General features: G+C 44.6%; 1 pseudogene across 1 annotated transcript; it reads left to right on the forward strand.

The window, feature by feature from the left end:
- The first annotated feature begins 8,848 nt into the window (after window positions 1–8,848).
- On the forward strand, window positions 8,849–16,579 carry LOC114199755 (zinc finger and SCAN domain-containing protein 23-like; annotated as a pseudogene). Its single transcript, XR_015768419.1, has 3 exons — window positions 8,849–9,983; window positions 10,416–10,545; window positions 14,100–16,579. The product of XR_015768419.1 is annotated as a zinc finger and SCAN domain-containing protein 23-like (transcript).
- The last annotated feature ends 4,066 nt before the right edge of the window (window positions 16,580–20,645 follow it).

A 20,645-nucleotide genomic window follows, 5' to 3' on the forward strand; every position in this document is an offset into this window, starting at 1 on the left:
CTTGAGAACTGAATATGATAACCATGTTTAATTTCCCAATCCTTACTATATATTCAAAGCCATCCTAACCAAATTTCTGACATCATTTTTTTGGCTAAAATTTATATGGAAATGCAGAGCAAGAAGTAACTAAGATAGTTTCTCTTTTTTAAAGAATTTATTTTTTTTTGAGAGGGAGAACATGAGCAGGGGGAGGGGCAGAGGCAGACGGAGAGAGAGAATCTCAAGTAGACTCCACGTTGAGTGCAGAGCCTGACACAGGGCTTCATCTCATGACCCTGACATCATGACCTGAGCCAAAATCAAGAGTTGGGATGCTCAACCACCGGAGCCACCCAGGTGCCCCCAAGATATTCTTAAAGAAGAAAAACAAGGTGGAGGACTAGCTCTACTAGGTATTAAGACTTACACATCTAGGGCCGTTAAGACTGTGACATTGGTGTAAGAATGGACAAATAGGCCCGTGGTGCTTGATTAAAAGGATATCAATATGGAGGTGGAGAAAAGAGACACTTGGGCCCTAGTTCATACATAAAAATAATTTCCTAAGAGATGTATATCCAAATCTGTAAGACAATATAATGAAGTTTCTAAAAGATAATATGTGAGAATATCTTCATGAGCTAATAGCAGGAAAAAATGGTTTTTTTTTTTAAGATTTTATTTATTTGACAGAGAAAGACAGCGAGAGCGGGAACACAAGCAGGGGGAGAGGGAGAGGGAGAAGCAGGCTTCCCACTGAGCAGGGAGCCCGATGCGGGGCTTGATTCCAGGACCCCGGGATCATGACCTGAGCCGAAGGCAGACACTTAATGACTGACCCACCCAGGTGCCCCAGGAAAAAGTGTTCTTAAGTAGGACATAAAACACACTGATCATAAGGGTAAAGATTATTGCTTTTGTAATAAAATTTATACTAAAATTAAAATGTGGGTGATATCAGAGGAAATGGTGGAGTAAGAACCACCATGAAAATCTGCATAGAACCAACAAGAACACTGGCAAAATATTAGAATCAACTTTTTCTGAACTCTGGAAATCAAGGGAAAGCATGCAGCAACCCATGGCATGTTTATTCAAGAAAAATGGCCAAATCAGTAAGAACAGTGACCTCTGTGGCATTTTAACTTGTGCTGTTTCCATTATTCACTCTCCCTGCTCAGCACCACAGTAGCCTTGGAAACCTATAGCTTTCATCATGGTGAAAACTAGCAGCCCTGCAATTACTGGAAGGACATAAAGTGTTGGGGCTTCTACAAAGCACCATTCCCAGACATTATTTATTATTTGACCTGTCTGATGGTTCCCTGGAAGACTCCACTGTCAAAGTTAAACAAGCTTTTATTTGACAGTTGAGTGGCTATCTGTGTTTGCCAATTTCCTTTATCCAAAGGGAAAAGAAACTTCTCATATCTCTGACAAGCAAGTACTTAGAACTTGGAGCCAGGCATCTAGTTAAACTACCACAGAATGGGAGATGAGGGTTTGAAAAGGGAGAGAAGATGGGGGTATTTACATGTCAAAGAGATGGACTCCAGGGGCACCTGCGTGGCTCAGTCTGTTAAGCGGCTGCCTTCAGCTCAGGTCATGATCCCGGGGTCCTGGAATCAAGCCCCGCATCGTCGGGCTCCCTGCTCAGTGGGGAGCCTGCTTCTCCCTCTGCCCTTGCTGCTCCCCCTGCTTGTGCTCTCTCTCAAATAAATAAATAAAATCTTAAGAAAGAGAGAGGGAGAGATGGAGTCCAGAGCATTAAGAAAAAATATTACTGGGTCTTAAAATGGGAGAGTCTTATTTAGCTTTTAAAAATTGTACATAATCTCAAAGGGACAGAGAAAGATTTTATAATTATACAAGTTTTCAAAATGAAATGCTGTAAGATTTTCTTTTTTGTATTGGATTATATTAAATATTTTCTTTTTAGATTCATATTTCCTCTTACAACTAAAAACTACAAAACATTCCTTAAAGAAGTTGAGGAATACCTAAATAAATGGTAACATACCTTGTGTTCATGGATTGGAAGATTTAATATTGTTAAGACGGCAATAGTCTCAAACTGATACAAAAGTTTCAATACAATCTCTTTCAAAATCTCAACTGTTTGGGCACCTGGGTGGCTCAGTCCTTAAGCTAAGTCTGCCTTTGGCTCAGGTCATGATCCCAGGGTCCTGGGATTGAGCCCCACATTGGGCTCCCTGCTAGGCAGGAAGCCTGCTTCTCCCTCTCCCACTTCCCCTGCTTGTGTTCCCTCTCTCGCTGTGTCTCTCTCTGTCAAATAAATAAATAAAAACTTAAAAAAAAAAAAAACCTCAACTGCTTTTTTTTCTGCAAAAGTTAAAAAGCTTATCCTAAAATTTCATACGGAAATGTAAGAGACCCAGAATAACCAAAACAATCTTCTTAAAAAATAAGAAAAAAGTTGGAGTACCCACATTTGATTTCAAAACTTACTGCTAACAAAGATACTTTCCTTGATCAAACTTTAGTTAGGCTCCTAAACCTCCTAGGCCCTTCTGTGCATTTCCTTTAAAAATCTAGTTTTAACAAGAACCCTGCTAAGTCATTTTAACCAGAACCTCCTCACTCTGCATATATGATCATTCTTGACAGCTGATCAAGTTTCTCATCTTCCACCATATATCCCATGTAATGTCTGATCACCTTGACCTCTCTTCAGCATGAATTCTGGTAGGTCATTTTAGCCAGAACCCTCCTCACCCTTGATGATGTTTCCTTTTAGTAATTTTCCATCCACTGACCCCCACCTTACTCCTTGGCTATAATTTCCCACTTGCCTGTTTTGAGAGTTGAGCCCAATCTTTCTCCACCACAGTAAAATCCCATTGTAGTGTTCCCTGTACTTACTGCAGTGGTCCTGAAGAAAGTCTGCCTTACCATCTTGAACAAGGGTCACTGAATATTCTTTTTCTTTAACAATAACCAAGACTAAGAGGTAGTAGCATAAGGACATAAGGATAAACATGTAGATCAGTGGAATAGAAATTAGAGTGTAGAAATTCACCTATGCATTTATAGTAAATTGGTTTTTTTGACAAGGTGTAAAGATAATTCAGTTGGGTAAAATAGTCTTTCAAGAACTGGTGCTAGGACAACTGGATATCTACATACAAAATAATGAAATTAGATCCCTACCTAACAGTATATTAAAAAAATTAACTCAAAATGGATTAAACATCGAAAGATAAGAGCTAAAACTTTAAAACATTTAGAAGAAATCAGGTGTAAATACGACCTTGGGTTAAGGCAATGATTTCTTTAATAACACCAGAAACCCAAGAAACCAATTTAAAATAAAGAAATTGGATTTCATCAAATTAAAAACCTTTGTGCTTCAAAGAACACTATCAACAAAGTGAAAAGACATCCCATGGAATAGGAGAAAGTATCTGCAAGTCGTATATCTTATAGGGGTTTAGTACCTAGAATATATAAAGAACACTTACAACTCGGAAACAAAAAGACTGACAACCCAATTTAAAAATGGCCAAAGGATTTGAATAGACATTTCTCCCCAGAAGATATGCAACTGGACAATAAGTACATGAAAATCATCTATTCTACCTTAGGAAAATGCAGATCAAAACCATGCAATACCCCTTCACACCCACTAAAGTGACTATAATCAAAAAGACAGTAACAGTTGTTAACAAGGATGTGCAGAAATTAGAACCCTCCTACATTGCTGATGAAAGTATAAAATGGTGTAGCCACCTTGGAAAATCCTTTGGAAGTTCCTCAGAAAGTTAAACATAGAGTTACTATAACCCAGCAATTCCACTCCTGGTTATATATCAAAATAATTTGAAAACAGGTGTTCAAATAGAAACTTGTACATAAATGTTCATAGAACTACTCATAGTAGCCAAAATGTAGAAACAATCCAAATTTCTGTCAATGAATAAATGAATAAACAAAATATGACATAATCATACAATGGTATATGATTCAGCCATAAAAAGGAATGATACTCCCCCTGTTTGTGTTCCCTCTCTCACTGTGTCTCTCTGTCAAATAAATAAGTAAAATTCTTTAAAAAAATAAAAAAGAAGAAGAGGAGAATACAACTACATCTTAGTTCTCTTTAAGAAGTCCATAGGGAAACCCAGAAGCAAAAGGTAAGGCAAAAACATGGACACCAGACCAAACTTTAGCTTCTGATACCTACAGCTATAGCAAAAAATAAATACCCAATTTCTACCTACAAAAACATAAAACCCCACACTATTTACCTAAAGGCCTATTTACCTCAGTTCCTTTTATCTATTATGTCTGGTTTTCTTTCTTTCTTTCTTTTTTAAGATTTTATTTATTTATTTGAGAGAGAGCACGAGGGGGGGGGGCAGAGGGAGAGAGAAAAGCAGACTCCCCACCGAGCAGGGAGCCCAAAGCAGGGTTCAATCCCAGGACTCTAGGATCATGACTTGAGCAGAAGTCAGACACTCAACCAAAAGAGCCACTGAGGCGCCCCTTGTCTGGTTTTCAAAAACAACATACAACAACAAAATAAAACAAAACAAGGCATATTAAAAGACAAAAAACAGGGGTGCCTGGATGGCTCAGTCGGTAATGCAAGCAGCTCTTGATCTCAGGGTCATGAGTTTGAACCCCACATTTGGTGTAGATTACTAAAAAAAAATCAAAATAAAAAAAATGTTTAGAGACAGAGCCATAGTCAGAACCAAACTCAGATATAGCAAAGATGTTGGAATTATCAGACCAGGAATTTAAAACAACTGTGGTTAATATGCTAAAGGCTCTAATGGGAAAAGTAAAAAACATGAAAGAACAGATTTGTAATGTAAGCAGAGAGATGGAAACTTTAAGAAATAATGAAAAGGAAATAGCAAAAATAAAAAACACCATAACAAATGAAGAATACTTTGAAGGGCTCACCAATAGACTGTGCAATGCCAAAGAACCAGTGAGCCTGAAGAAATGTCATCAATAGAAACTTAGCAAACTGAAATGCAAGGAGAAAAAAAAGAATGAAAAGGAGAGAAAAGAATATCTAAGAACTGTGAGACAAAAAACAAAGTATAATTGATATGCTAAGGGAGGGGGATGAAATCAGATAAAATGCTCAATTAAAACCAGAGAAGGCAGAAAAAAAGTGGAAGACAAAAGTAGAAACAAACAAGAGCAATGAATAGGAAACAGTAACAAATATTGTAGCTATTACTGAACTATATCAATAATCACCTTATTTTTTTAAGTTTTATTTATTTAAGTAATCTCTACACCCAACATGGGGCTCAAACTCATGACCCTGAGATCAAGAGTTGCATGCTCCTCTGACTGAGCTGTTCAGATGCCCCTCAATAATCACTTTAAACATAAATGGTCTAAATATAACAATTAAAAGACAGAGACTGTTAGAGTGAATTAAAAACAAAGAAAACACCCAACACCCAACTTTAAGTTCTCTACAAGAAACCCTCTTTAAATGTAAAGACACAGATTAAAAGTAAAGGGATGAAGAAAGATATACCATGCTAACACTCATCTAGGATAGAAACTGATAGAACTGCGAAGAGAGAAGATCTAAATGAATGACATATTCCATGTACATGGACAGGATGACTCAATATTGTCATGATGTCAGTTCTTCCTAACTTAAATGATAGATTCAATGTAATCCCAATCAAATCTCAGTTATTTTGTAGACAACAACAAATTGATTCTAAAGTTTATGCCCCTCCATAGGGCACCTGGGTGGCTCAGTTGGTTGAACATCTGCCTTCGGCTCAGGTCATGATCCCAGGGTTGGGGATCGAGCCCCGCATTGGGCTCCCTCTTTGGTGGGCAGCTCCCCCTGCTTGTGCACTCTCACTCTGTGCCAAATCAATAAATAAAATCTTTTAAAAAATGAATAAATAAAGTTTATATGGAGAGGCAACAGACCCAGTATAGCTAACTCAATATTGGAGAAGAACAACAGAGGACTGACACTGCCTGACTTCTAGACTTACTGTAAATCTATAAAAAGCAAGACATGTGGTATTGGCCAAAGAATACATAAATAGATCAGTGGAACAGAATGGAGAGCCCAGAAATAGACACATATATAATCAACTGATTTTTAACAAAGGAAAAAAGCAATCAATGAAGGATGGATAGTCTTTTAAACAAATGGTGCTAAGCAACTGGACAACCACATGCCAAAAAAAAAAAAAAAAGAGAGAGAGAGAAAGAAAAAATCTAGACACATCTTACACATTTCACAAAAAAGAACCCCAATGGTTTGTAGATCTAAATATAAAATGAGACTATTAAACTTCTTTTTTTTAAAGATTTTATTTATTTATTTGACAGAGAGAGATAGCAAGAGAGGCAACACAAGCAGGGGGAGTGGGAGAGGGAGAAGCAGGCTTCCCGCCGAGCAGGAAGCCCGATGCGGGGCTCAATTCCAGGATCCTGGGATCATGACCTGAGCCGAAGGCAGACGCTTAAAGACTGAGCCATCCAGGTGCCCCTAAACTTTTTTTTTTCAAGTTTTATTTAATCTCTGCACCCAACGTCGGGCTCAAACTCATGACCCCAAGATCATGCTCTACTGACTGAGCCAGCCAAGTACCCTGAGACTATTAAACTTCTAAAAGATAATATAGGAGAAAATCTAAGCGACCTTGGATTTGGTGATGACTTTTTGGATAACAACAAGAGTATGATCCATAAAAGAAAATAAAAGTAATTCTACTGCATTACATTAAAAACTTTAAAAAAAAAAGATTTTATTTATTTATTTATTTGATAGAGCAAGAGAGCACAAGCAGGGGGAGCAATAGAAGGAGAGGGAGAGGCAGGCTCCCCACCAAGCAGGGAGCCCAATGTAGGGCTCGATCCCAGGATCCTGGGATCATGACCTGAGCCGAAGGTAGACGCTTAACCATCTGAGCCACCCAGGCACCCCTACATTAAAAACTTCTTTTTTGGTGGGGCACCTGGGTGGCTCAGTCAGTTAAGCCTCCAACTCTTGGTTTCAGCTCAGCAGCCCAGGTCGTGACCTTGGGTCTTGGAATCAAGCCCCATGTGGGGCTCTGCACTCAATGCAGAGTCTGTTTCAGATTCTCCCTCTCTCTCCCACTCTCTCTCTAATATATAAAATCTTTAAAAAATAAAAACTTCTTTTTGTGAAAGACACTGTTAAGAGATAAAAATCACAAACTTGGAGAAAATCTTTGGAAAACACATATCTGATAAAGGACTGGTATCTCCTAAAACTCAACAATAAGAAAACCTCAATTTTAAAATGGGACAAAAATCTAAATAGACACCTCACTGAAGAAGATATACAGATGGCAAATAACCATCTCAATAGATGCTTCACATCATATGTCATTAGGGAAATGCAAATTAAAACAATGAGATACCACTACATACCTATTAGAATAGCTAAATTGCTGAACAGTGACAACATCAATTGCTGGTGAGGATGTGAAACCCTGGGAACTCTTTTGTTTCTGGTGGGAATGCAAAATAGCACAACCACTTTGGAAAACAGTTTGGCAGTTTCTTACAAAACTAAACATTCTCTGACGCTATGATCCAGCAATTGCATTCCTTGGTGTTTACTCAGATGAACTGAAGACTTACGTCCACACAAAACCCTGCGTAAGGATGTTCATAGAAGCTTTATTCATAATTGACAAAACTTAGAAGCAAACAAGATTTCCATCAATAGGTCAATGGATAAACAAGCTGGTATATCCAGACAATAGAATATTATTAATCAATAATAAGATATAAAGTATCATGCCTTGAAAATCCATGGAGGAACACTAAATGCATTTTGCTAAGTGAGAGGGGCCAACCTAAACAGGCTTTAAACTCCATGATTTTAACTATAATTCATTCTGGAAAAGGCAAAACTTGTGGAGACAGTAAAAAGATCAGTGGTTGCTAGAGTTGTGGGGCACCGGCAGTGGGGATGATGAACAGATGTAGCACAGGGCATTTTTAGGGAGGCAAATTTTTAGTGTGATATTCTAATGGTTGGTCCATATATTTTCCAAAACCCACAGAATCTACAAGAGTAAACCTTCATGTATACTGTGGACTTTAGTTAAAAAACGCCGTGTCAGTATTGGCTCAGTAATTGTAACAGAGATACCATACTAACACAAAATATCAACAGCACCCGGAAACTTGGTGGAGGGAGTGGTTAGGAGGTGACTATGGGTAACTGCACTTCTTGATCCTTCTTTTCTGTAAACCTGAAAGTACTCTTAAAAAAATAAAGTTATTAATTTACAAAGAAAAAGCTACTATTCAGCAAAGGCATCATTAATTGGGTAAAGAGGGAAATGGGAGCCGAAGTTTGGTGTTCCCGCAGCAAAGAGCTCACACCCCAAATGCAGAGAGAGCGTCGACCCGTCCCTGCACGAGGGCTGAGCGGGAGGCTAGCATCCGGAGCGCGCGAGACTCAGCACCTGGCGGGTGATGTCCGTGACGTCAGCTGCAGCGGAGCTTCACACGCGCGGCCGGACGGGCGGAGGCCTGAGGCGCAGAAGCGCCCCCGCCCAGCCCGGCGACCATAGAGAGGACGGGCCTCCGGATGCCTAGACGGGCGCCGGAAGTAGCCTGGCGACGGGGCGGAGCGCCCTGAGCCGCGCGCCGCCTGCGCTCGGGGTTAGCTGCCGCGGTGGCCCCCAGGCTTTCCCTTCCCCGCGGCGGCCCCGGCCGCCCTCCGGTTGCTCGCACGCGCGCCGGCTGCAGCACCCCGGCCCTGGGGCGCAGCCGGCGGAGGGAGGGCGGGAGCGCGGGCCGCTGAGGCGGTGTCCCGGCTCCCCCGCACGTGAGCGCGAGGGCGGGTGACGCGCCTCCGTGGCGCTTTGTCCCTCGTTTCGTATTTCGACAGTGAGACACACCGGAGCGGGGTTCTTCCGTGTCACCCCGCGGGGACTGCGCGCACCGACAGGTGCCCAGTGCTCTGCTCCCCGGGCGAACCCTGCAGCCACTTCGGGGGGCTTTCGTGTCTCGCCCCCTGACGAGTGACAGGAGTCTCCTAAAGGTCCCAGAGCTTTTCCGGGGACACTGCGGACACTCCGCGCCCCGCTCCGCCGTGGGCGTACGAGAGTGGGACGACAGCCCTTCCCTCGCGCGGGGCCTGGGGCGGCCCGACACCCGTCCCGTGGGGCCCGGCAGCCCGGGAGCCAACGGGCGCCCTGGCGCGTGGCTCACGTGCTCTGCTCTCCGTTCTACGTTTGCGCCGTGTCTTTCTGAGGCGGTGGCCTTCTTCCCGCACGATAGCACTTCTAACACTGCGGTTTATGTCGCTTTTTGGTTTTTGTGTATCAGCAGTCAGGCCCACGTTCTCAGTGACTCACATCTCCGTGCCGGGCATGTTAGCAGGTGGTTCGTCCACTGCTCGGGAGTGTTCCCACCCTGCTGGCGAGTCGGCCCGAAGTCGTGCAGCTCCTGACTGCCCTGGTTACCTTGCGGTGTTAAGAGCGGGTGCTCCTCCCACAGGACTAGCCCGATCCTGAGTTTCTTCCTGACTCCTGGGATGTAAGACCAGTGACTCCGGTCCTGAGCGATTGTCGTGCAAGATGTCCACCGAGCTGAGAGAGGGCGCAGCCTCGAGTCCTGTGCTCCACGCTGCGGAGGAACAGGAGGGGCTGAGTGCGGTGAAGGTGCACGACGAGGAGGGCCATTCTTGGGAGCAGAAGCCTAGGCGGCTAGGCAAGGTGCACCTTCATCAGGAGCTTTTCCATCAACGCTTCAGACACTTCTGTTACCAGGAGGTCCCAGGACCAGAGAGGCCCCGAGCCGGCTCCGGGAGCTCCGCCGTCAGTGGCTGCGGCCCGAGACGCACAGCAAGGAGCAGATCGTGGAGCTGCTGGTGCTGGAGCAGTTCCTGACCATCCTGCCCGAGGAGCTGCAGGCCCGGGTGCGAGGATGTCGTCCGGGGAGCGGGGAGGAGGCGGTGACTGGGCTGGAGGACCTGGAGGCAGAACTCGGAGGTAAAAGACAACAGGTGGAAAAAGGTTAATCCATTGTTCATTTATTAGCGCACCAAGGGTCTACCAGCAAAGAGTGGGCATGTGTAAGCAAGGGGATTTTTTTTAAAGATTATATTTATTTGTGAGAGAGAGCACAAGACGGGGGAGGGTCAGAGGGAGAAGCCGACTCCCCCTGAGCGAGCAGCCCGATGTGGGGCTCAATCCCAGGACCCTGGGATCATGACCTTAACCGACTGAGCCACCCAGGCACCCTCTTTTTGTTTTTCTTTAAAGCTATGCTACTTATTTATTTTGTGAATCGATTAAGACACTGGTTTCTTTATTCTGTTCCCTGTATCCATAGAAATTTTTTTAAATCAAATTTTGAGGTTTTAGCTATTGCCTGATATCTCTGATCCTTTTATAAACCCAGCTCTACTTGTACATCCTTAGGTTCAAGCCAGTGCACGCTACGGACAAGAAGTGCTATGGAAGGGAGCAGGACTCGTAAGCCTTGCAGAGTGGCTGCTGACTCTCCAGCCAAAGTGCAATCCTTGGGAGTACAGTCCTGTGCAAGAGAATGGTAAGCCTTAAAATGTGAATCTTCTGATTTTTTTTTTTTTTAAAGCACTGCATATATAGCATCTGCTAGGAAGGAGTATTTCTGGTGAGAAAAATGATGTCTGGGGATTGAATAAATTTAACACCAAAAGGTTGTTTAGAAGTGAGCATATCCAGAGCAGATTTAATTTTTTTTTAAGATTCATTTATTTATTTTAGGGGCTCCTGGGTGGCTCAGTTGGTTGAGTGTCTGCCTTGGGCTCAGGTCATGATCCCAGGGTCCTGGGTTCGAACCCCACACCGGGCTCCCTGCTCTGTGGAGAGCCTGCTTTTCCCTCTCCCTCTGCGTGCCACTCCCCCAGCTTGTGTTCTCTCTCTCCCTCTTTCTCTCTGTCAAATAAATAAATAAAATCTTTAAAAAAAAAGGTTTATTTATTTTAGAGCAGGGGAGGGGGAAGGCGCGAAGGGAGAGGGAGAGAGAATCTCAAGCAGACTCTGCACTGAGCACAGAACCCCACTCGGGGCTCCATGTCTCGACCCTGAGGTATAAACCTGAACTGAAACCAAGAGTCAGAGGCTTAACCAACTGAGCCACCCAGGCACCCCAGAGCTGATTTAATTTTGAATTGGGATATGTGGTTGTTTTTTTATTGGTTTTTACTGGTTATGATAGTGGTCTTCAATTCTAACTGTGAATCCAAAATCACCAAGGAGCTGTTTAAAAATATAGATGCCCAGAGTGCCTGGGTGGCTCAGTTGGTTAAGCGACTGCCTTCGGCTCAGGTCATGATCCTGGAGTCTCGGGATCGAGTCCGCATCTGGCTCCCTGCTCTGTGGGGAGTCTGCTTCTCCCTCTGACCCTCTTCCCTCTCGTGCTCTCTATCTCTCATTCTCTCTCTCTCAAATAAATAAATAAAGTCTTTAAAATATAGATATAGATATAGATGCCCAGGGGCACCTGGGTGGCTCAGTCAATTAAGCATCTGACTTTGGCTGAAGTCATGATCCCAGAGTCCTGGGATTGAGCCTCATGTTGGTCTCCCTGCCCAGTGGGGAGCCTGCTTCTCCCTCTCCCTCTGCTACTCCCCCTGCTTGTGATCTGTCAAATAAAAAAATAAAATCTTAAAATATATATATATATATATATATATTCTCATTATTCTCATTCGCTCCTCCTGTGTATTTATATATATATAGATAGATAGATAGATGCCCAGATCTACCACAGATTTACTATAATGGGTCCTAGTATTATATTTTTTAATTAGTTTTTAAAAGTGCTATTATAGAACAATAGTAGTAGTTTATATGTTTAAAATTGTAGTAGGTAGAGAAGGACATAAAATGAAAATAAAAGTTCCATTCCCATGAGTTAACCACTGTTAACATTCTCTAATATATATTCTAAAATCATTCCATGTGTTTTTCAAGCCCCTGTCCCTCTTTTAGGTCAAGTAGTATTATACTGTATTGACTCTTCTTATTTTCTATATTCTTGATGCCCTGGCATTTGGGGCCTTGATCCTGGTGAGACTGCCCCTCCCAGGGCTAGCTGTTTCCTAGAGACAGCAGAGAACCCCTCCTGCAAGCACCCCTTTCATATACAAACCAAACAATCCAGAGCCCACTCCCTAGCCATCTCCTTTATCAAACGCTCACACGCCAAGCCCCTATTTCCCCTGCTGTAAATCACCCCAGGGCCAGGTATTGGACCATTAGAGAACATCCCTACAGCCCAGAGCCGGCCAAAATTATTCAAACTATCCAATCCTAAGCCATCTCAGCATACCTACCCTACCTTGCCTATTCCTTCTTGGGAAAACTCCAGTAAAGGCTCTAGACCATCTCCCCTCCCCATTCTCCCCTTCTGCCTCCTGACCGACCTTTGCGCTTTCCTGCATAGCCTGCATGACATGTCACAGCTGTTGCTAGCGATCTGTGAAACTAAAAAGCTTTCTTCAGGATAGTGTTTTCCATGCCTCCCTGATTAACACAAATGTGGGTACATCTTAACACACATACGCATCACTTTGTATTTTGCTTCTTTTTTATTAACCTAATGCGAGTATTCAGGACGTTATTCATTCATGCATCAGACATTCATTGAGCATTAACTGTGTGTCCAGCAATACGGCAAGCGCTGCCGCCACAGCGGTGCACAAGATGATCCTCTCTGCCGTCCTGCCTTTCCGCTGTAGTTAAATCTGTGGATGCCATGGTCTTAGTTCCTTCACTCAGTTGCAGTAAATGTGTGTGGCCTGGATACAGCCTGAAGAAACAATACTGCTCTTATCCATAGAACTACTTTATTCTTTAATACGTCTTTAGTTTTGTGTTGCATGCATACGTTATAATTAACTTACTAGTCTTCTCCTGATGTACATTTAAGCTGTTTCAAGTATTTTTGTTATTATGAATGATGCTTCAGTGGGTGTCTTTATGTAAAAATCGCTGGCACTTGTCTGAAAATACTGGGAGGAAAAAAGTTCCTATAAATGCAGTCGCAGATTGACAGCCGCTGAATGAAGAGTAGGAGATGCATTACACAGACTGCGAAGCTGCCATGGTTACTGCTGAAGAAAGTGGAAGGGAGGACATAGGGTGGTGGAGAAAGATAAATGAGGATTTGGACTTTTTACTTTCATACCTTTTGTACTGTTGACATTTTTACCAGAAGTATCTATTCCTTTGTAAACAAAGAGCACAGGCTTTGGATTCCCACAGACCTGTGTTCTAGGCCAGACCTGACCGCTTACCTGCCATGTGATCATAGGCCACTTATGTAAGTTTTCAGTTTCAGTTTCTATATCTATTACCTAGCTCATGGTGTTGTCCTATCACCAAAGGCTGGCTGATCAGCTGTTTATTTCCATGTACCAAACCACCCCCAAAACCTAGTGGCTGAAGGGAACATCCCTTATATTCTGTCCTGCAGCTCTGAGGGTGACTACAAGAAGCAGGGTGATGTCTCTGCTGCTTGTGATGCCGGTGGGAGCTGTAGTTAGCCAGGGGCTTCCTGGACCAGGATGCCCAAAATACTTTACTCCCTTGGCTCATACCTGAGCAGGAGACGGCCAGAAAATTGCACTTAGTGAGACTCTGGGGCGGCTAAGCCTCAGGTTCTCATTCGCTCCTCCTGTAGTCTCTCTAGCCGACTGTCCACCCTTCTCACACAGTCGCTCAGGGATCGCAGAGATGCAAATGCACCTGTGTAAAAAGTCTGTCTTTGAGCTGACACAGCTTTTCTTCCACCACATTCTGTTGAATGAAGTAGGTCACAGGCCAGCCTAGATCCTGCATAGGAAGACTACACGGGGGGTGAAAACTGGAAGGTATATAAACATTGCGGGACCTTTTGAAGATTCTTGGGAAATTTTCATTTCCTACCATTTTGAGTTTTTAGATCCCAGTGAGGGCTCAAAAGGCTTTTACTTATTTATTTTTATTCTCTATGACTCATAGGTGCAGTGAGTGTCAAAAACCATTAGGATGATGGTTCTTGATTATTTACCCTAATCTTCCATTAAACCCCTTATATGGGCATGTGGCATTTAAGTAATTGACTTGCTCTTCCAGCAGGAGATGAAACCAGGACTGTGACTGGTGAATTAGCTCCAAAGCAGATTTCTGCAGAAAGGAATTCATTGAGTGTTTTCCAGGATGCAAGGTATGGAGAAACTTTTCAATATGAAGGTAAATCAGAACAGCAAAAGGTCAACCCCACGGGAGTAAAATGACACAAATGTAAGGAGTGTGGAAAGGCCTTTGCTCAGAGCTCAGGGCTTGTTCATCACTGGAGAATCCACACTGGAGAGAAACCTTATCACTGTAATCAATGTGGGAAAGCTGTCAGTTATAAATCAGCCCTTCTTTCACACCAGGAAATTCACAATAAAATAAAATGCTATCAATGTAACGAATGTGGGAAAGCCTTCAGTCTAAACACAGGCCTGGTTCTTCATCAGAGAATTCATACTGGGAAGAGACCCTATGGGTGTAAAGAGTGCGGTAAATCCTTTAGTCAAAGCTCCCACCTTATTGGACATCTGAGGATCCACATTAGAGAGAAACCCTTCACATGTGATGAGTGTGGGAGGGCCTTCAGTCAGAGGTCAGGACTCATGGAACATCAGAGAAGCCACACTGGGGAGAAACCCTACACACGTAAGGAATGTGGGAAAGCTTTCCGAGGGAGCACCAGCCTTACTCAGCGTCTGAGGATCCATAATGGGGAGAAGCCCCATCAGTGTGAGGAGTGTGGACGAGCCTTCATTCAGAGTTCAAGCCTTCGTCATCAGAGAATCCACAGAGGGCAGAAGTCTGTGTGTGTATCCTAATTGTAAGAAAGCCTTTAATCATAAATCAGGACTTACTGAACACTTCAGAAAGCTATGATGAATATAGACCCTATCACTGTGTAGTAAATTCAAGAAATCAGGAATGTGGTATATCCATTTCATTATTATTCTAGGCAGTCAAATTGGAATGGATTGTAATGTCATACATCAGACTGAAAGAAGCTGGTAACATCATGGGACCAGACTGCTCACATACTGCTGGTGTCTGCTCTGAATGTTTCTCTTTCTCTTGGTCTTCCAGTGTCCTTTGCGGTCCGTCTGTACTTCTTCTTGAGGTCACTATCATCACACCCTAAATATCTTGATGATACAGTGGCTTCCATGTTTTGGACAGAGGACCACTGAGACTGTTAGTATGCATGCTTGCAAAGGAGAACTTAGAAGGATGAGTGGGGAATGTGATGTTGTTTTTAAAGTCTTGTAAATGAGGGGTAAGCTAGGGAGTTAGTTGTGGGTTTTTTTAAGTTTTTATTTAAGTAATCTCTACACCGAACGTGGGGCTCAAACTGATGATCCAAAGATCAAGAGTCGCCTTTTCTTCTGACTGAGCCAGCCATGTGCCCCAGGAATTAGGTTTTGAAATGACTATTGGGTGGCTCAGTCAGTTGATCATTCGACTCTTGATTTCAACTCAGGTCATGATCTCGGGATCATAGGATTGAGCCCCACTTGGGCTCTATGCTCACCGCAGAGTCTGCTTGTCCCTCTCCCTCCGCCCCTCCCTCTGTGCATGCTCTCTCTTTCTCTAAAATAAATAAATAAAATCTTTAAAAAGAAATAAAAAATAAAATGACTATAGCTTGCCCTTTTGTCTCTCCTTCCCCCTGTTGGTGAGGGGGTAGTCCACCTCAGTATTCTGAGGATGGCCAAACACAGGACACCTGACGCTGGACAGATGGGCTTGACAGTAGCTTATCAATCACACAGCCCAGGGCCATTTGGGAGCCCAGTGAACAAACAGGGGCTTTGGGATTCAGGCTTTTGTAGAAACAAGAGGATGAGGTGACCCCTGGTTTTCTTGGGAGGATGTCATTGTTTGAATAATTTTCTGTGCAGGCAAGGAGGTGAAACCTCTTAGGTTGAGGATGAGCTGGGGTACAGCTAGTCTAGTTGATGTGGAATAGTCAGGTGGGGAGCACTTCCTGCTGGGTGGGAGGCATATCTAGCGAGAGCAGGAGAACCCATGGTTATGCCTCTGGGTCCCCTCAAGGCTCAAAGATACCAAAGCAGCACATGAAATTTTAGTCCTTGCTGTGCACTTTGTCAGCTTCGGGGAAAGGCACAGTTTTTGGCAAAGAGTTATGATGTATATTTGTATCCTTAACTCTGTACTTTATTCATATGTCCTCTTTTTGTACTTTTAAATCTCAGTGATACACATTTCTTCTCTGGGGGAAAACAATCCCAGAATTTCCTTTGGCCATCCAGTACTCCCGCTGAACTTGACCACATACTGGTAGTGGGATTGAAGAGACATCAGGTACCACAGTCTGTAAGGCTTCTCCTGCATCCTTGTGATTTTCTTATGCTAAAAACCAGTAGATGTTTCAAGCTCAGCTCCCGCACGGTCCACTCTAATTATCTGGATGCTTCTGTCCTCATTATGCATTAGTTTATCTTTTCAACCTTGGAATAAACAGTCTGAGAAGCATTGGTGTTGTCTTCTACCTTGAATGAAATATACTTCTCACTATTAAGACGAGAAATTAAAAAGTTTATAAATTAGAAAATATATAAAAATTGGGTATTTCACTATATTCTTATTTTTATGGGGATGGTATGAATAAATACCAACCAAGAAAACTCTGGAGGTGCTAATTGTTCATACCTACTGCCATCAGAGTACTTCTATTGTTTCGCCCTGTTTCAAGACTTAGGTAGGAAATACTTGGGAGGTTGAAGTTTCCAGGCCAGAAGGAAGTCAATAAATATGACAAAAATAAGACATAAGTGGATACAACGTTAAATCTCCCTGAAGTTAGACACCTTGAAATTTAAAATATAGGCTTTCACAGAAGACCTGTATATTTGAGGAATTTTCAACCAACTGGAGGAATTCTCCCATGAAATGTGCTGATGCACTGAGCTTTTTGGCAGTAGGAATTATGCCAGAGATGAAAACTGGCAGCCAAAGGTTCAGATACATTTGGCAGACACTTGTGTAGCTCATTGGTTGTTTTTAAGAATTGAATTTGTTGCCAACTTAAAAAATTTAGAGATTTTATGTAAAAATTGGGATTTCCATTTTATTTTGACAAATTAAGATCTGGCATTATTGGGCCAGACCTCATTGGCATCACCCTCCAGCTCATTATGTTACTGAGCCGTGGAGATGTGAATTTGCTTCTCTGGAGAATGACTTCAGAAGGCGTTTATGTTTAATAGCAGAGAAAATAGAAACAAGGTGAAGTAAACTTTTACCTTTAAAAAGATTTATTTATTTGAGAGAGCCAGTGTACACGGTGGGGAGGGGCAGAGGGAGAGAATCTTTACGCAGATTCCCCGCTGAGTGTGGATCCCATTGTGGGCTCAGTCTCACCACCATGAGATCATGGACCTGAGCAAAACCAAGACTCAGAGGCTCAACAGACTGAGCCACCTAGGTGCCCCATCTTTGGCCTTTTTGATAGGTTGCTTGCAAAACAATGGGAAACCATAAATTGAGGAAGTTTTAAAAGTAGGATTATTTCTTGATGTAGCTTAAGTGAAAATAATAAGTGCATACTGTAAATGTCAATAATTTGACCTTTGCAGCCAAACATTTTCAAAAAGTAGAGAGAACAGCTCTCTGCCTGGTGATTTGACTAGTACAGATTTCTGGAGATGTTACATGTGCAAAGAATGGTCATTGCAGGGGCGCCTGGGCGGCTCAGTCGATGGGCGTCTGCCTTCGGCTCGGGTCATGGTCCCAGGGTCCCGGGATCGAGCCCCGCATTGGGCTCCCTGCTCAGCCAGGAGCCTGCTTCTCCCTCTCCCGCTCCCCCTGCTTGTGTTCCCTCTCTCGCTGTCTCTCTCTGTCAAATAAATAAAGTCTTAAAAAAGAAAAGAATGGTCATTGCAGGGCGCCTGGGTGGCTCAGTTGGTTAAGCGACTGCCTTTGGCTCAGGTCATGATCCTGGAGTCCCGGGATCGAGTCCCACATCGGGCCCCCTGCTCAGCAGGGAGTCCGCTTCTCCCTCTGACCCTCTTCCCTCTCGTGCTCTCTATCTCTCATTCTCTCTCTCTCAAATAAATAAAATCTTTAAAAAAAAAAAAAAGAATGGTCATTGCATACATATATGTCATGCATTTTAAGGGTATATACAAAAAGTAAAATATGGATTCACACGATGTATTATAATCTAATTGGAAAGATAAATGAGCAAAAATCAAGGAACAATTCTGCCAGGAAGAACTGGTACGGTATATAAAGAAAATGGGTATGGGCATTAGTAGGACTTTAAGGATGAATTTTATCAGTAAAGGTACTCCAGAAAAATAGAATATGATTATTTATTTATTTATTTATTTATTTATTTATTTATTTATTTAGGAATTGGCTCAGGCCATTGCGGGGGTTGCTAAGTCTGAAACCTGCTAAGCAGGTTGGCAGGCTGAGAACTCAGGCAGGATTTCCACGTTATAGTTTTGGGGCAAAAGTCCTTCTTGGGGTTAGATCTGTTTTTTTCTCTTAAGACCTTCAGCTGATTGGGTGAGGCCCACCCACCGGTGAGGCCCACCCAGCAGTGCGCCCAGTTCACCAGTCGCAGCTGTTAGTCCCATCTAACCATGTCCGTTCGCGGCGGCGTCCACCGTTGCCCACGCCCCGGGCGCCACCGCCAAGCCAAGTCGGAGCTTGAAGCCGCCCCGGCGGACGCACAGGTAGAGGCCACGAACGCTGTCTACGCCATGCGCCTGAGCGGCGCTGTCCGCTGGCGTCCCACGAAATGCGTTCCGAGGGCTGTGGCGCGCAGCAGGATCTACCAAAGCGTGTTTCTCCCGGATGTTCGCGTCGAAGTGATGTGGTCCTTGCTTCCGTGCGCGTCGCGGAGAAACGCGGGGGAAGGGGCCGGGCAGAGCCGGGGAGTAATCCACCTGGGTCCGGGGGCCACAGGCCGGGCGCCAGCCTGCCCTCAAGGAGAGACCGGGTGCGCGCGGGGCAGGTGGCGGGGCAGGGCGGGCGGCCGGGCGAGCGGCTCCGAGAACCCGAGGCAGGCGTGGGGACCGCGACGGCGTGGGCCGAGAGCGCAGATCCTAGACAAACCCAAACCTCCAGGTTCTTACACAAAAGGAGCCTCTCGGGGACCCGGTTCCTCGGCGATCGACGGCGTCTAGCTGCGTGCTCGCGTCCGCTCGGCCTGCGGCGCTCAGGCTCTGCTCTCCCCCTCCGGCGAAGACCCAGGGCTCCGCAGTGCATCGCCGACAGAGGACGGGCGCTGGAGTCGGGGCGAGGGATGTGGGGCGGCCCTCTGCTCCGCCTGCCCAGCCCCGGCTGCCGGGAGCGCCTCACCCCGCGGACCAGAGCCCCGAGTTCTTGTAGGCGCGGGAGAGGGGCGCGCTGCGTTTCTCCGGCTCCTGGCGGCCCGCAAAGACTTGATTCCGTAGCCTTGGCAACGATTTGTCCCTAAACTGTGCAGCTTGGTTTATCGCTGCCATCATATAAAGTTAACGGGCTTAGCTAAGTTCTTCGCTGCCCGGATTATTCTGTTTACAGTACGTTCTGATGTCCCAGAGCCTTCACCCCGAATCTACCGTGAGTCAAGTGAGTTTTCTCTTGAGCCTTCGCAGCCTGTAACCCTGGCTCCTGTCGTCCACACTCCCTAGGAACAGGAAGATTTGCACATAGTGAAACTGGAAGAGAAGTACATGCTTGGGAGCAGTCTAGACTGGGAACGTGCATCTTCTTTGAAAACTCTCTCGCTAGCATTTCGGGCGCTTCTGCTACCAGGAGGCCCTTGAACACCACGAATTTCTAAGCGTTGCCATCAGTGGATGAAGCCAGACGTGCATACAAAGGAGCAAATCCTGGAACGGCTGGTGATGGACCATCGTCCCCATGCAGGGCGAGCCAGAGGGCTGTAGAGGGGAAGGCATGGGGAAAGGGAGGGGGCTACGTGGGGAGAAGCAGGTGTCCAGGCGCTTACTCATATGTGGACGTGACCTCGAACAGACTTGCTGGACTCCATGGCTATTTTCGAATGCAGCTAGGCCTTATCTTCTGGGAAGGTCTAGTCCTTCACGCCTCAAGGCCAGTGGTCTGCAAATCCCAAGGGAAGTCGGTTATTTCTGCTACAGACTCAGGTCAGCAAGAAGGAGCGCATAAGCTTGACGCAAGTTAACCCCTAAGACGGGTTGGAGTGTGCTTACACCCTGAAGAGTACATCAGCTGAGGACAAGATCTACTCACTGAACTCGAGCTTTTGTTGTCATTTGTTTTTAGTATATTACAGACCACACAAGGATAACCTGTTTTTATTAGATGGGCTCAACAATCAAATCATTTTCCCTCTTCCATCCAGGATGTTCCTGGAAGGCAAGCATTCTTGTCTCAAATGCTGGATTCTACTTATTTTCTAATATTTCAGACAACGGACGGAAATAGAAGTGTGCGTCAATGAAAATGACTTCCTATTTTCAACGGCATAGTGTGCTCTTCCAACCTGTTCTGTGTGTTCCGGGAGGCGCCGGAAGTGACGTAGGGGGCGTGGCCTCCAGGAGCCGCCGGCCGCTTCCGGGAGTCGGGCTCCGGCCCGGCGCGCTGCGGCGGGCGAGGCGACCGGGAGGC

The sequence above is a fragment of the Eumetopias jubatus genome, unplaced genomic scaffold, assembly GCF_037043125.1.
Source record: "Eumetopias jubatus isolate StellerSeaLion01/CBP00866 unplaced genomic scaffold, mEumJub1_p1.0 scaffold_6, whole genome shotgun sequence".
Taxonomy (NCBI): domain Eukaryota; kingdom Metazoa; phylum Chordata; class Mammalia; order Carnivora; family Otariidae; genus Eumetopias; species Eumetopias jubatus.